General features: G+C 36.7%; 1 long non-coding RNA gene across 1 annotated transcript; it reads right to left on the reverse strand.

Annotated features, from left to right (window-relative positions):
- Positions 1-6746: 6746 nt before the first annotated feature.
- On the reverse strand, positions 6747-12653 carry LOC132602118 (uncharacterized). The gene is made up of 3 exons (XR_009567604.1): positions 12434-12653; positions 11862-11938; positions 6747-7109 (listed from the first exon to the last, which is right to left on the reverse strand). It is a non-coding gene; the product is annotated as an uncharacterized LOC132602118 (long non-coding RNA).
- Between the last annotated feature and the right edge of the window lie 1666 nt (positions 12654-14319).

The raw sequence follows: 14319 nt of genomic DNA on the forward strand, positions 1-14319 counted from the left end.
CCTGATATTTTTTTCTGCGTACAATAATGTAGGCTCAATACATCAAGGATACGTAAACGTTCGGATCGTCATTTTAGGGGTTGAAAAGGTGCCCGAAGTAAGTTTTATTTGTAAACTTTAGGTTTAAGTGTTCTATATACATAGACGTCCATTTTTGTTTGAAGACTTGTTGTCATTAGCTTAAGGTTTTTTATTTTTAGGGTTTAGATTTATTGAAAATAAAGCCGTTGCCAAAAGGGTTTTAACTGCTTTAGCGCAATATTTTATTGCGCTAAAGAATTTTTTTTGTTTGTATATCACAGTAAAATAGCGAGCACTAAAAAAAAAATGGCCAACTTTTTTTTTTGCAACACTTAGTGTGTTTTTGCATACCAAAACCAACGATTAGTCGTGTGTCAAGACTCCGAAACATCAATATTTTATATAGAACCTGATATTTTTTTCTGCGTACAATAATGTAGGCTCAATACATCATGGATACGTATATGTTCGGATCGTCATTTTAGGGGTTGAAAAGGTGCCCGAAGTAAGTTTGATAATTGATAATTGAAAAGTTGACAGTACTATGACTTGTACTTGTTGTTTTTATACTGGTGATATTGTTGAGAATGATATCATGCATGACATGCTTTCCATATTATTCTTGTGATGATGGTGAGGTGAGTGATTGAGAGACTCCGAGGTCTTTGCCGGAGATTGAGAGTGACAAAGAGACTCTGAGATCTTTGCTGGAGATTTATAGTGTCAGAGAGATTCCGAGGTCCTTGCCGGAGATTGAGAGTGATTGATTGCCTTCAAGGTTTTTGCCGAAGAGCACGAGTGGTACATGGACTTCGGGGGTCCCCCATGGGTTATGGCTTTGAGGCACTTCCCTTAGCATGTGTGTACGAGAGAAGAGTGAGAGAGGTGCCTGTTGCATTGTATTGCATTCATCTACTCATACATTTGATTGGTCATTATGGTGAACTATATATGTCTTGGTTGATTTCATGATTCCTTTACACTTTACTCATTTATGATACGTGACCATACCTGTTTGCTCTATATGCTACTTGTTAGTTTCCACTTCTTCATGTGTTATCTAATTATTGTCGGCCTATTATACTTACCGGTACTAGTGTTGTGCTGATACTACTCTTGTTGTACTTTTTGTTGAGTGCAGAGTAAGATCCAGGCTCCAGTTCTACGCCTCGTGGCTGATACTCAAGGGTAACATCTTTTGGTCATTCAAGGTGAGCTACTTGGTAATCCGTGGCCCATGAAGGACCCTCTTTATTTTTTTTATTTTTTTTTATTTGACAGACAGTATGTAGCCTTTGGGTATATTTCAGCTTGTATTCCAGACTATGTTTAGCGCTCTTGTATCCTTTGACCAGATTTTGGGGGTGTCGTGACATTTCTAGTTATGATAAGTATTTAAGACTTGATAACTTCTTCTTATTTAATTTTCTGCTTATTTAACTTGTTCTTGGGAATGTGGTTCACCTACTCGGGGGGGGGGGGGGGGGGGGGTAGTGTAGGTGCCAACACGACTCCCGAATTGGGTCATGACATTCTCATCACATAAATTTTTAGAATGTAAAAAGAAAGTCTTATTATATTAAGAAAGTGATTAATTTCTTCATCTTTACCATATATACTTTGTAAAATTTAATTGAAATTAACATCAACAAACATTTGTAAAGTATAAATTTTATTTATTATTTATTTGAAAGTTATCTTTGTTTATAATGAACCTCATTAAAATCTCAGCAAAAGAATAAATATAACATATATAATTGATGTCTTTTGAAACAAACTATTTTTCTTCTTTTTGGAAGAAAACGTTATAGTTCATATTGGATGTTGTCAAAAAATAAGAGACATTATCTCATGTATTTGTTTGAAGGTAAACAAAATGTCTAAAGTTAGGACAAGAAAAAAAATTTGTTCAATTTCTAAATATTTCTATGCAATTTAAATATTTGGGAAGTCATTAATTTTTAAGAGTTTGTACAATTTATCAAAATAATTTTTTAATAACTTAATGTCACAAAGAGCGGGAATAAAATAAAATAATTACAAATTTAACTTTTAATCATAATAAATATTTGTTCAATTTCTAAATATTTCTGTGCAATTTAAATATTTGGGAAGTCTTTAATTTTAAGAGTTTGTAGAATTTATCAAACTAATTTTTTAACAGCTTAATGTCACGAAGAGCGGGAAAAAACAAAAGTAATTACATATTTAACTTTTAATCATAATTTTGGGCCCGAGCTTAGCACGGCCAAATGTCACTAGTTTAATTATGGGCAACTTACATAAATGACTACATTTTGAGTTTTTTTTAGGCATAGCTACATTTTAGCTAATTACATTTCATAGCAGCAGTAGATCGTATTCGCGCGCTCCAGTAGATTGTATTCAAAATTCGGCTGAGTCAGATTTCGCTGTATTCAAGTTCAGATTTCGCTGTATTCAACTAAGTTGTATTCAAGTCAACTGTATTCATTTGCAACTTCTTTTACACTGTATTCACTTTATTATATTTAAAATCGGATGTCTACAAAAAAAAAAAAAAACAATCCTTTAAAGTATACCCCCAAACACTGAATTTTGCACTACACTCAAATCCTGAATACAGAAAATAAAATACACCCCAAAAAGAAATAAAATACACTCAAATTTGAGATACAAGAAATAAAATACACTTCAAATTCAATGTATTTATTTGTATACAAAAAGATATCATTTGAATACACTCAAATACTGAATACAGAAAATAAAATACACCCCAAAAAGAAATAAAATACACTGTATTTCTCGATCAGATCTGGAAAATACAGTTTATTTCCAGTTGCCAGAGATTAGAGAGATGGCGATGGCTCAGATCTACCCGATGCTTCCACCTCTTCCTCCAACCACCGCCACCAACAATCCTCCAAAATATTTCCAAATGAAGTTGACGTTGTTTCTGCTCTTCTTCTTATCTCAACTACACCTTCTCAATCTCCAAAGTATAATGAAATTTCAAAAAAAAAAAAAAAAAAAAAAAAATTCAATTTACTAAAATTGTTGCTATTATGACCTTTTTTGTGTAGTTATTTTGTTTACAGAATGAAGAGCATATCTGAGATTTCATAGATAGATGAATTGAGTTATACGACGCTAGTCACGAATTCGAAGTCGACCACCACCAACAACCCTCCAACCACCGCCACCAACAACCTTCGTCCACTTTCACCCATCTCGTCGGGCAGATCTGAGCCACCGTCACTCCCATCATACAGATCTGACTGCCACCACACAAATCCATACAAAAATCAAATGAACTATTAATAATCCAAAACCCTAAGTTTAGATTCGACGGCGACAGCGGCAACTATTAGACTCGTCGGAGAAGATAGAAAGAAAGAGAGAACCAAACGTTAGAGAGAGAAAGTAGACGATAGAGAGAGAGAGAGAGAGAGAGAGAGAGAGAGGAGGTGGTTGGAGCTCATTCGCTGGAGCTCTAGTGGCGGTCTGGCTGAGAGTAGAAGCAGTTAATTTTTTTATATAAATAATAATAATAAGGTATTCTACTTTAAATATGTATGTAGCTATTAATTGTATTTAACATATTACTCTTAGCTATAAGATGTAATTTATCTAAATTATAGCTATTAAATATAAATATGTACTAGTATTAGTTATGCCATGTAGATTTCCCTTTAATTATTATCGCAAGTGGGTTGGAACAGGCAGTTGAGTTATGTCTTAACGGGTGATTTTTATTTATTTTAAGGGAAAATACATAAAACCCCCCCAACGTATACTCGGATTAATTATGACGCACCCAACCTTTGCGGGCGACCTATTACCCCCCTGGCCTTACTTTTTCTGTATTTTTGTACTTTTTTCGGCTGACATGGCACAATCAAAATTTGATGCTCAGTTGCACAGTGGAGAGTGTTGCACACTCTCCGCCACATCACCGCCACATCACTGCCACGTCAGTGACGCTTTTCCTTTCCTTTTTTCATTTGATTTTTGTTTCATTAATTATATTTACACTTATTAACCTCTAATTCACCATTAAACCTCCATTAATTTTGTCTTCTTCATCACTAAACCCTTTTTCTTCTTCTTCTTCTTCTTCAAGAAATATATCAACCCATTTTCTTCCTCCATTAACACACACACATTCAACTCATTTTCTTCCTCCATTAACACACACACGCACACACATTCAACCCATTTTCTTCAAAATTAACAACACACATTCAACTCATTTTCTTCCTCCATTAACACACACACATTCAATTTCTTTCATCAATCATAAATTTCTTTTCAAGAAATATGAAAGTGCAAGAGGGGGGGGGGGGGGGGGGGGGGGGGTGGTGAATTGTAAAATTTTCGATCAGTTAGTCGACTAGGTTGAACCAGTAGTCGACTACTTACTCAATGAATGCTAAAGTAAGGTGCAGAAAATAAATGACACAAGTATTTTATACTGGTTCAGATTCAATGTGAATCCTAGTTCAGTCCCCTTGGGTTGCAAGGGTGTTCTCTGCAGCTCTTTTATAAAGGTTTCGTACAATGGAGGTTTTGAATGGAGTTCCTACGTCTACACTCAAATCACTCTTATTCTTTTTGATGCAAAGCTTCACAAACTATAACTCTCCTTTCTTTTTTGTTACACTATAAATCACTCAGACTAACAATGTTTGTTTAAAAGTAAAGCAGAGCACTTGAGGGAATGAGACTAAGCATAAGTCTTGTGTTTGTGAAGCAGTCCTTTTAAAGTGTTGTTAGACTTTTCACGTAGAGAGATCAACCCAAGGGATTTGATCCTTGGAAATAGAATTAACGATCCTATTTCCAAGAATAAAGCTGAGCTGTTGCTGCTTTCCTTGTGCGTTGAGGCAACACTATCAATCATCATGATTATTACACTCCATCAGATATTTCTTTTAATGTTGGAGATGGCCTTTCCTTCCTTGAAACGATTTGATACTGCTGGAATATTCTTTCTTTAATGTTGCAGATATCTTTCCTTTGTTGAACGATTTTGTACTGCTGGAGAGTACTACTGTTAGCCACGTTAGGGCTGGCAAATCTTCACTTGAGTGAGCCCAGCTCGTTGGGGCTGTTTTGTGGGCTCCCATCTTGTTGGGACTGTTTTGTGGGCTCACATATATTCCTTGTGCGATTCAATTACTTTACCTGCACAAGTAAAATTGTCATCATAAAAACTTGACACTAACAAAATCAACCAACCCATATTCTTCCTCCATTAACACACACACATTCAACTCATTTTCTTCCTCCATTAACACACACACATTCAACCCATTTTCTTCAAAATAAAAAATGGAGAAATTGCACGAACTGCCCTTCAAATGGACTGGTTGCCCTTCATTGGACTGGTTGCATGAATTGCCTTTCATTGTTTACAAAATAATCAATGAAGAAATCGCACAAACTGCCCTTCAAATGGACTGGTTGCCCTTCATTGTTTACACGAATTGCCCTTCAAATGGACTGGTTGCACGAGTTGCCCTTCAATGAAGAAATTGCATGAACTGCCCTTCAAATTGACTGGTTGCATGAATTTCCCTTCATTCTTTACAAAATAAACAATGAAGAAATTGCACGAACTGCTTTTCAAATGGACTGGTTGCCCTTCAATGTGTGTGTGTGTTAATGGAGGAAGAAAATGGGTTGAATGTGTGTGTGTTAATGGAGGAAGAAAATGGGTTGGTTGATTTCTTGAAAAGATATGTATGATTGATGATGAAATTGAATGTGTGTGTGTTAATGGAGAAAGAAAATGGGTTGAATGTGTGTGTGTTAATGAAGGAAGAATATGAGTTGGTTGATTTCTTGAAAATAAGCTTTTTATGATTGATGATGAAATTGAACATGTGTGTTAATGGAGGAAAATGAGTTAATTGATTTCTTGAAATGAAGAAGAAGAAGAAGAAGACAACGACGTGGCAGTGATGTGGCGCCAATGTGGCGGAGAGTGTGCAACACTCTCCACTATGCAACTGGGCATAAAATTTTGATTGTGCCATGTCAGCCGAAAAAAGTACAAAAATACAGAAAAAATAAGGCTAGAGGGGTAATAGGTCGCCCGCAAAGGTTGGATGCGTCATAATTAATCCGAGTATACGTTGGGGGTGTTTTAATGTATTTTCCCTTATTTTAATGAGTCATTTATTATATATATATATATATATATATATATATGTGTGTGTGTGTGTGTGTGTGTGTGTGTGTATAAGATATGCTAATTGAGAATCGAAATTCATGTGATCTATAGATTCACGGATGCATAACTCTTCACGGTGGATAAAGTTTTGACTTATGCGACAGATTAATGGGCAATATAGTGGACTTATATAGGCTGCCTACGAATGGAATAATGGTATCGTGACGGATTAATCGAAATTTATGTGTTTAGATAGACATTTCACGTGGTACATACACATATGGGACTATTTGATACGAATTAAAATACGTGGAAGTAACAACTTGGTAAGAAAACAATAACAAGGTAATATAAAAAGGATAGAACTAGAATTAGAAAGGGAAGGGGATCAGACTAAGAAGAAATTTCTTTGACAGCTTTTGTCTTTGGTTAAGTAGTACTACTAATTAATACAAGTACTGAGGGGTATTTTAATTACTGGAAGGAAAAGGTAATGAGTTTATAAGGTATATAATTCAAAAGAGAAATTTAAGATTTCTCTTTGTCACGATCCAATTTCACTAAGTCGTGTGGGCACCTATCTTTCCCACCTCGGTAGGCGGACCCTTAACTCAGCATTCACAAATAATAGAAAATAACGGAAGAAGTAAAATAGCGAAAGTGTCACAATTATAATATAAATAAGAAAATGCGGAAGTAAATGAAATTCGCCCCGGTATCTGGTCTGGTCATATAAGAGCATCTAACTAAAATCTATAAGTCTCGAATATTAATAATACATCAAGTCCGAATATGTCTCGGAATAGGAAATAAGACATAATTAAGAAGAATCTTTAAGACGGCAGACGTCTTGTGCTCACCCCGTAGACTCTAAGCAACTCTCGGGGCAACTATCAGCCACGAGAAGCAGAAGCAGATCCAACCTGGAATTCTGCATTTATAAAAGAATGCAGCAAGTGCATGTCAGTACAAAACCACAGTACTGGTAGGTATCATAGGCCGACTAAGTATAGCTAACATAATTCAGACAATAAAGCAAGATAAGCAGGTAAATCAATAAGTATAGGTCAAACACAAGCCAGAACCAAGTACACGTCATCACCTAGGTTGAAACATCTAAACCCAAGCGTGCCAAGTCTTAATATATCCAATCTGAAACTAAACAATACAAGTAAATCACCAGATCATCACAATATAAGCCATAATGCAATGATGTATGAATGCAAATGGGGTCCGTGACTTTTTTAGAGTGGAAAAACAAACAAATTAACACAAAAATAAATAAATACATAACTAGGTATCACGCACAGATTCTGTGCGTTAAAGGACCAAACTGTAACTTTTGTAGTTTGGCCTTTCACGCATAGATTCTGTGCGTGAAAGGCTACTTTTTTTTCTCTTTTTTTTATTTTTTTTTAATTTTTAAAACCTATCAAAGTCACGCTTTTTCCATACTTTGGGCAAAAATTAGTCATTTTTCAAAACCCCGAAATATCAATATTTTATATAGGACTTAATATCTTTTTTTTTGCGTACAATAATGTTGGCTCATTACATCAAGTATAACTATACGTTTGGATCGTCGTTTTAGGGGCTCTAAAGTGCCTCGAAGTAAGTTTTTTTCTCTTCTTGTTCTTATTTTAGCAATGACAACAGCAATTTCAGCTAAAAGACACTTAACCTAGAGGCTGAAGAGTTCAAACCAAATTCCATGGAGAAAAATGGAGTGCCTTCTCTTCCCCACTTAGCCATTTTTCAGCAAACTCTTCTCCTTCATTTCCTCCATTTTCACCCCTTCAACAAACTTTGCTAGAAATTAATAATAGGCTTAAATAATCAAAGCAAATTAAAAACTTACTAATTTTTTTCTTATTGATGACTTCATCATAAACTAACAACACAAATTAACCGCATGAGTCATAAATTTAAAAGAATTTAAATAACTCCTAATTTTCATCAGAATAGAAGTCCTCAATATCGTCATCAGAAAAATATTGGCGGTTTCTTAAGACATATCGTTTTTCAGTAGATGTTAGTTCTCTACCGGTTGATGATGCTTGTTCTTCGGCCAACTTTAGCATGTAAAATCTACAACGTCTTGCCAGCATTCTGTTGTTTTCTTTTCTAATCCTTTGTACTGCAAGCTCGCAAGTTTCTGGACCTACTTGAGGCATGGTTATTGAGTACCTTATTGGGATTAGAGCGTTGAGATTTTTCAAGTCATGAATAAGACGTTCTGATTCCGCAATCTGATGTGACCATTCTCGGCGTAAACAACAATAATATTCTCACGGATCTGAATATTTCACACTGCAGAAATCGTCATTACGCTCTATAAGAAGGTAGGGATTTAGGTCATCTAGTCTAAAATCACTTCAAGGTCGTGATGATGTATTTGTCTTCACAAGAGAAGATGATCACAGTCGCCTAAAAACCTGGATTGAACCAAAGGATCTCAACAGAGATCCATGCTACCTTGCAAAAGTAATGTTGTTCGCATCCAAAAAGGCGTTGCAACGGGCTGTCAAAATTTATTGTTTCAAGGACATGATGGAGTTTAAGGTTGATCAGTCAAACACAAAGATATGGAGGCTAGTTTGTAGACGACGGTATCAAGGCTGTGAGTGGTTGCTTCAGGGAATTGTTAAGCCTGATGGTATGTGGGCTATCACAAAATTCCGCCAAAAGCACACTTGTGATATGGAAGATAATTGAGTAGATCATTATAATTTAGATACAAACATGATTGCTCAAGTGTTACTTAAAGACGTTGCTGAAACGCCAAGGTAACTTATCCTACCTAGTACATTATATGTCTTATATCAGTTAAAAGATCATTAATAAATGTTGTTTGTTTAAACTTGTGCAGGATCCCCATCAAAGATTGCATTAGAAACGTTCAAACTGCATATGGTAAAACTATAAGCAATAGAAAGGGATTTCTCGGGCGTAGACGTACTTTTCAGATGATCTTTGGAAATTGGCATACCTCTTTTCAATCGCTGCCAAGGTATATGGCGGCTCTACATCATTTTAATGTCGGTACTATTGTAGAGTGGCGGCTTATAAAGGTTAAAATTTTCAACTTCGTATTCTGGACATTCAAACTATGTATTGATGGGTTTGCTCACTGCCGGCCAGTGATATCCATAGACGGCACACATGTATATGGTGCATACAACAACAAGCTCTTAATTGTAGTAGGAATGGATGCCAATGGGTCAATATTCCCTCTTGCTTTTGCAATTGCCGCTAACGAGAGTAATGACACATGAGGGGTATTTTTGACACATTTGAAGACTCATGTTATTAAGGATCGTACCGGCATATGCGTGCTGTCTGATCATCATAAAGGCATATTGCATTGTATGAATAATTTGTCGGGGTGGCAGCATCCCCTTGTTTACCGTCGCTATTGCTCAAGGCATTTCAAGGCAAATTTGCAATCAACGTTTCACAATGACACTCTAAACAAATTGATGTGGGGGGCTGCGATAGAGCACTAACAAAGAAAATGGGCTGCAAAAATGGATCTGATCAGGGAAGTTAGTGAACCCGCATACGTTTGGTTGATGAAACTCGAAATTGAAAAATGGACGCTTCATGCTGATGGTGGCAAAAGATGGGGCATGCTCACAACAAACAACTCAAAGTCTTTCAATGGCTTGCTGAAACCTGCTCGGGGACTACCTGTCACAGCAATGGTGAGAATGACTTTCAAGCAGGTTGTGGAGCGATTTGTGGTTAGGACAAGGCAGGCCGGAGTGATATTAGCCGAAGGCGGGACATGGATGCCAAAGCCCTACGCTAAGATGGAGCATTATAGAAGAAAAGCGGAGGGTCACCAAATGACCGAGTATGACTCCATTCAACGTGTGTATGAAGTTAGGATGGGTTATTACAACGGTAAAGGTGGAAATGTGCGTACCGTTTATGAGGCAACAAGAACATGCACTTCTGGTAAGTGACAAACGTACCACATGCCGTGTTCTCATGCAGTAAAGTGCTTTGAGAGAATGAAAAAAACGGTAACAAATTATGTGGCGTGGGAATACAAGGTCCACAGTTACCTTAGGGCACATTCCAGCCAATTCCACCCACTTGGTAATGAAGCTTATTGGCCAAACGAGCCATTTTTGATGGTTGCTAACAAGGATTACATCAGGAAATTGGACATTAACTTACGGAGTCGTAGACCCAATCAAATGGATGTTAGTGAAAGAACTTACTCTCGCAAGTGCTCTACATGTAAGCAATATGGCCATGACAAGCATTCGTGTGGGCAAAAGGCCGTGGTGGTACAAGCACGTCTCGAAGTAATAGAGCCTCTAGAACTTGAAGATTGTATTGTTACTGTAATTTAGTATTGTATTGCTTTGAATTAGTATTGTAATTTAATGGAATGAATTATTTTTGAATAAGTATAAACCTCTTGTATTGGATGAATTATTTTTGAATATAATATTTTTATTTGTACATTCGACTTGCCTAAATAATAAAACATTTAAATCAAAACCCTATAAAATATGATACTTAAACTTAAAGAAGACAAGTTTCCAAGAGAAAAATAACTTACTTCGAGGCACTTTAGAACCCCTAAAACGACGATCCAAACGTTTAGTTATACTTTATGTAATGAGCCGACATTATTGTACACAAAAAAAGATATTAAGTCCTTTATAAAATATTGATATTTTGGGATTTTGAAACATGACTAATCTTTACCCAAAGTATGGAAAAAATGTGACTTTGATAGTTTTTTTTTTTTTAAAAAAAGTAGCCTTTCACGCACAGAATCTATGCGTGAAACCTAGTTATGTATTTTTTTTTTTGTGTTAGTTTTTTTTTTCCATACGAAAAAATTCGTGGACTCATGCAAATGCAATGCAATGCTGTGTACACATGTACTCTGGACGGAAGTATCGACGTCTCGGTAGCACAACCCAAGGTGACTCGCGAAGTCTAAGTGCCACTTGTCCCGGATCTTTACCCAACAGACAAACGAGACCCGGATCTTTGCCCACGAGAGTTCTCACCGCACCACCTGGGGGACCCGCGGAGTCCATGCACTCACTCAATCCACGATTCCGGGACTAACATCAGAAATCAGACTCTCACGTCATTCTCATTTAAAAATCGAGCCAAGCTCATCATAATGTTTCATCAAGTAATAACAATATAACATGAAGGATGAGAGTGCATGCAATTGATATGTCAACATCAATAATGAGATCAATATCACAAGTACCAACATGGGTGCGCCAACAATATCATGATAGACTAAACAAGTCATACGGAACTCTATCCTCGTATCAACATCAATGATCAGATCAATATCACAAGTGTCAACATGGGTACACCAACAATATCATGAAAGACTACACAAGTCATACGGAACTCTATCCTCGTATCAACATCAATTAGTAAGGTTCTACCATATCACAAACAAGAGGGAACAATAGTTTCCAGTATCTACTATCAATCACGTGGCATCAAGCCAATCACAATAGAATAATCAAATCATAACACAACGGGGCGGCTATCCCCAAACAGACAACAGGGTCCAACCCAAGGCAATATCCAACCAACTTCATACCCGAAAGTTTACATGCTGTCTCCGATAATATCATCTAAATATATGCTTCAATACACAAAGTCTCACTAAGGGTAAGCCATAACCTACATGGAAGGCCGGACAATAATATCACCAACAATCACACCTTAGCCTTTCCTTTCCTTGAGCTTCGAGATCAAGAAAGTCTATTCATATCCGAAATCTAGATTAGAAATCATAAAGATCGATATCTATATTGCTATCACTCAAATTGGGTCAAAACCAACCATCGAATTTGGGGAAACGGGGCCTACAGAGGCAAAACGGTAAATGTGGGGGTAAATTATCCAATTAAACACTAGGTGATCAAAACCCATCAACTAATTGCTAAGTTAACTCAAGGATTCATTCAATTTCGAAATCCAAGCAAAACCGCCAACTCTTAAATTCAATAATTCAACATTATAATGGAAGGTATATGATTATCAACCTTAGATACATCATAATCTAGCATAAACCCAATCAATTTCATCATTTAAAGCAACTTAGGAAGTCTAAACAATTTTATTAACTTCTCAAGAAAGACCCATTAAACCTTCTTCATGAAAAACCCCAATTTCTCACACTAGAAATCATGGATTAAAGCTTAAACCAAGGGAAAGAATCAAAGGGAAATACTTAGATTATGATTTAGACCTTACCCCATAGAAGAAACTTGAAAAACATCCTTGAATTCTCCCAAACCCAAACTTTCAAGATGAGAAAAACTCCAACAACATTAATAGCCAAAAACGCCCAGCTGTTCTGCCTCGTTTCTTGTGCCAAACGATCCTGAAACTCGCTTTTGATGCCTTCAATGGATTCCTTGTGAAATTCCAGTCAAGTTAGGCTTTTGAATCACTCCGTTTGACCTTATAATGAAGGAGATATGTTGGTTTAAATATTTGGAAAAGTGCAGACTTTTAAATACGAATTCAGTGGCAATTTCGTAATTAATCTGAAAAATTTGGCAACTCAAATCTTAGTAAAATGACCATAAATCTCTCATACGATGTCGAAACTTGATGCTTTCAGTTGCTATGGTTCCAAAATTACGCTACAGATATAATGGTTCAGTCGAAACACGAATCAAAGGTTGTTTGCTCAATATGGTACCCTTTATGCTCAAATCGACGTTGAAACCGAAAACAATCACCATACAACCCAAACTTATCCAAAACTCATTGGAATCTAACCAAACTTTGTGAACATGTCCAAAATCATCATGCAAACTTATTAGAACTTTTAAAACATCGACATGGGATCATCTTGACCCAATATTGACCGTGGTCAACTCCAATTCTAACTTAACTAGTTTCTCAACCAATAACCCAAATCACACCTGAACACTTCGGGAACCAAATCAATAACACCACTAAGTCATAAATCACCCTCCGGACGTAATGGAGCTATCGGAATTCGATTATGGGCACGTTTACCCAAAAGTCAACTTCGAGTCAAACAGTTTTCACTTTAAGAACAAATTTTCAAAAAGTCATTCCAAAACCCAAAATGATGCCTAGGGAACTGTGTCACCGGTCCCCGCGGATCAAAATAGTACTGACAAAGCTTGAGGACGAGTTAATAGGGGCAAAAACAATAAAAATGCAATAACGATCAAACAGATCGTTAGATCATATACCAATTAAACAATCGCTCGTCCTGGAGCGACAAGGGAATGAAACGAGGGAAGAGTACGTGACTCGAAAAATAACTGGGGATATCTCTCACGTATCTCAGACTCAGTCTCCCAAGTAGCCTCCTCAATCTGACAATGCTCTTACTGACTTCCACTAATGCAATCTCCTTAGATCTCAATTTTCTAACCTTCCTATCCAAGATGGCAGTAGGCTTCTCCTTACAAGACAAGTTCTCATCATACAATGTTGAATCCCAAAGAATGATATAAGACCGATCGGAATGATACTTTCTCAGCATAGGCACATGGAAAATCGGAGGAACACCAAACATCTCCAACTCTATGAAAAACCTCAAACGCATCAAACCAATCCCACGGGAGAACAATCCTTCCTACCATATAAAGATTAACTCGAACCATGCTGACCCGGAATGAATGCACAACTCTCGAATATCACTAATAGTAGTTTGAACTGACTCCGAATTCTCGAAACCAATCACAGTCCTATCGCACCTCTGTGGCGGTCAATTCTCATCTTTTCCTCACACACAACAAATCATGTCTATCACCTTCGACTCCACAAGTTGAGTCCTATCTGAGTTATCAGCTTAGTACCGAGGAGCTATACTTTACGATTTCAATCTTCATGTTTCTCAACCTTTACCCGATACGCAAATCCGATACAAACCTCGAACTTTCGACGCAAAACATGAAGCCTCATATAGTAATTATATAACCATCGAACCTCTCATAGTATCACTTCGATATGTTCATAAATTTTTCGGAAGTATCCAATCTTACACTGCCGCTCGAAATCTCACGCAATCACCCCCAAGTCTTTAATAACCAAAAGCGCTTACCCAAACTGTCCAGTCAATACTACTTGCAACATAAAATATCACCACGAGT

Source organism: Lycium barbarum, chromosome 7, assembly GCF_019175385.1.
Source record: "Lycium barbarum isolate Lr01 chromosome 7, ASM1917538v2, whole genome shotgun sequence".
Classification (NCBI taxonomy): Eukaryota; Viridiplantae; Streptophyta; class Magnoliopsida; order Solanales; family Solanaceae; genus Lycium; species Lycium barbarum.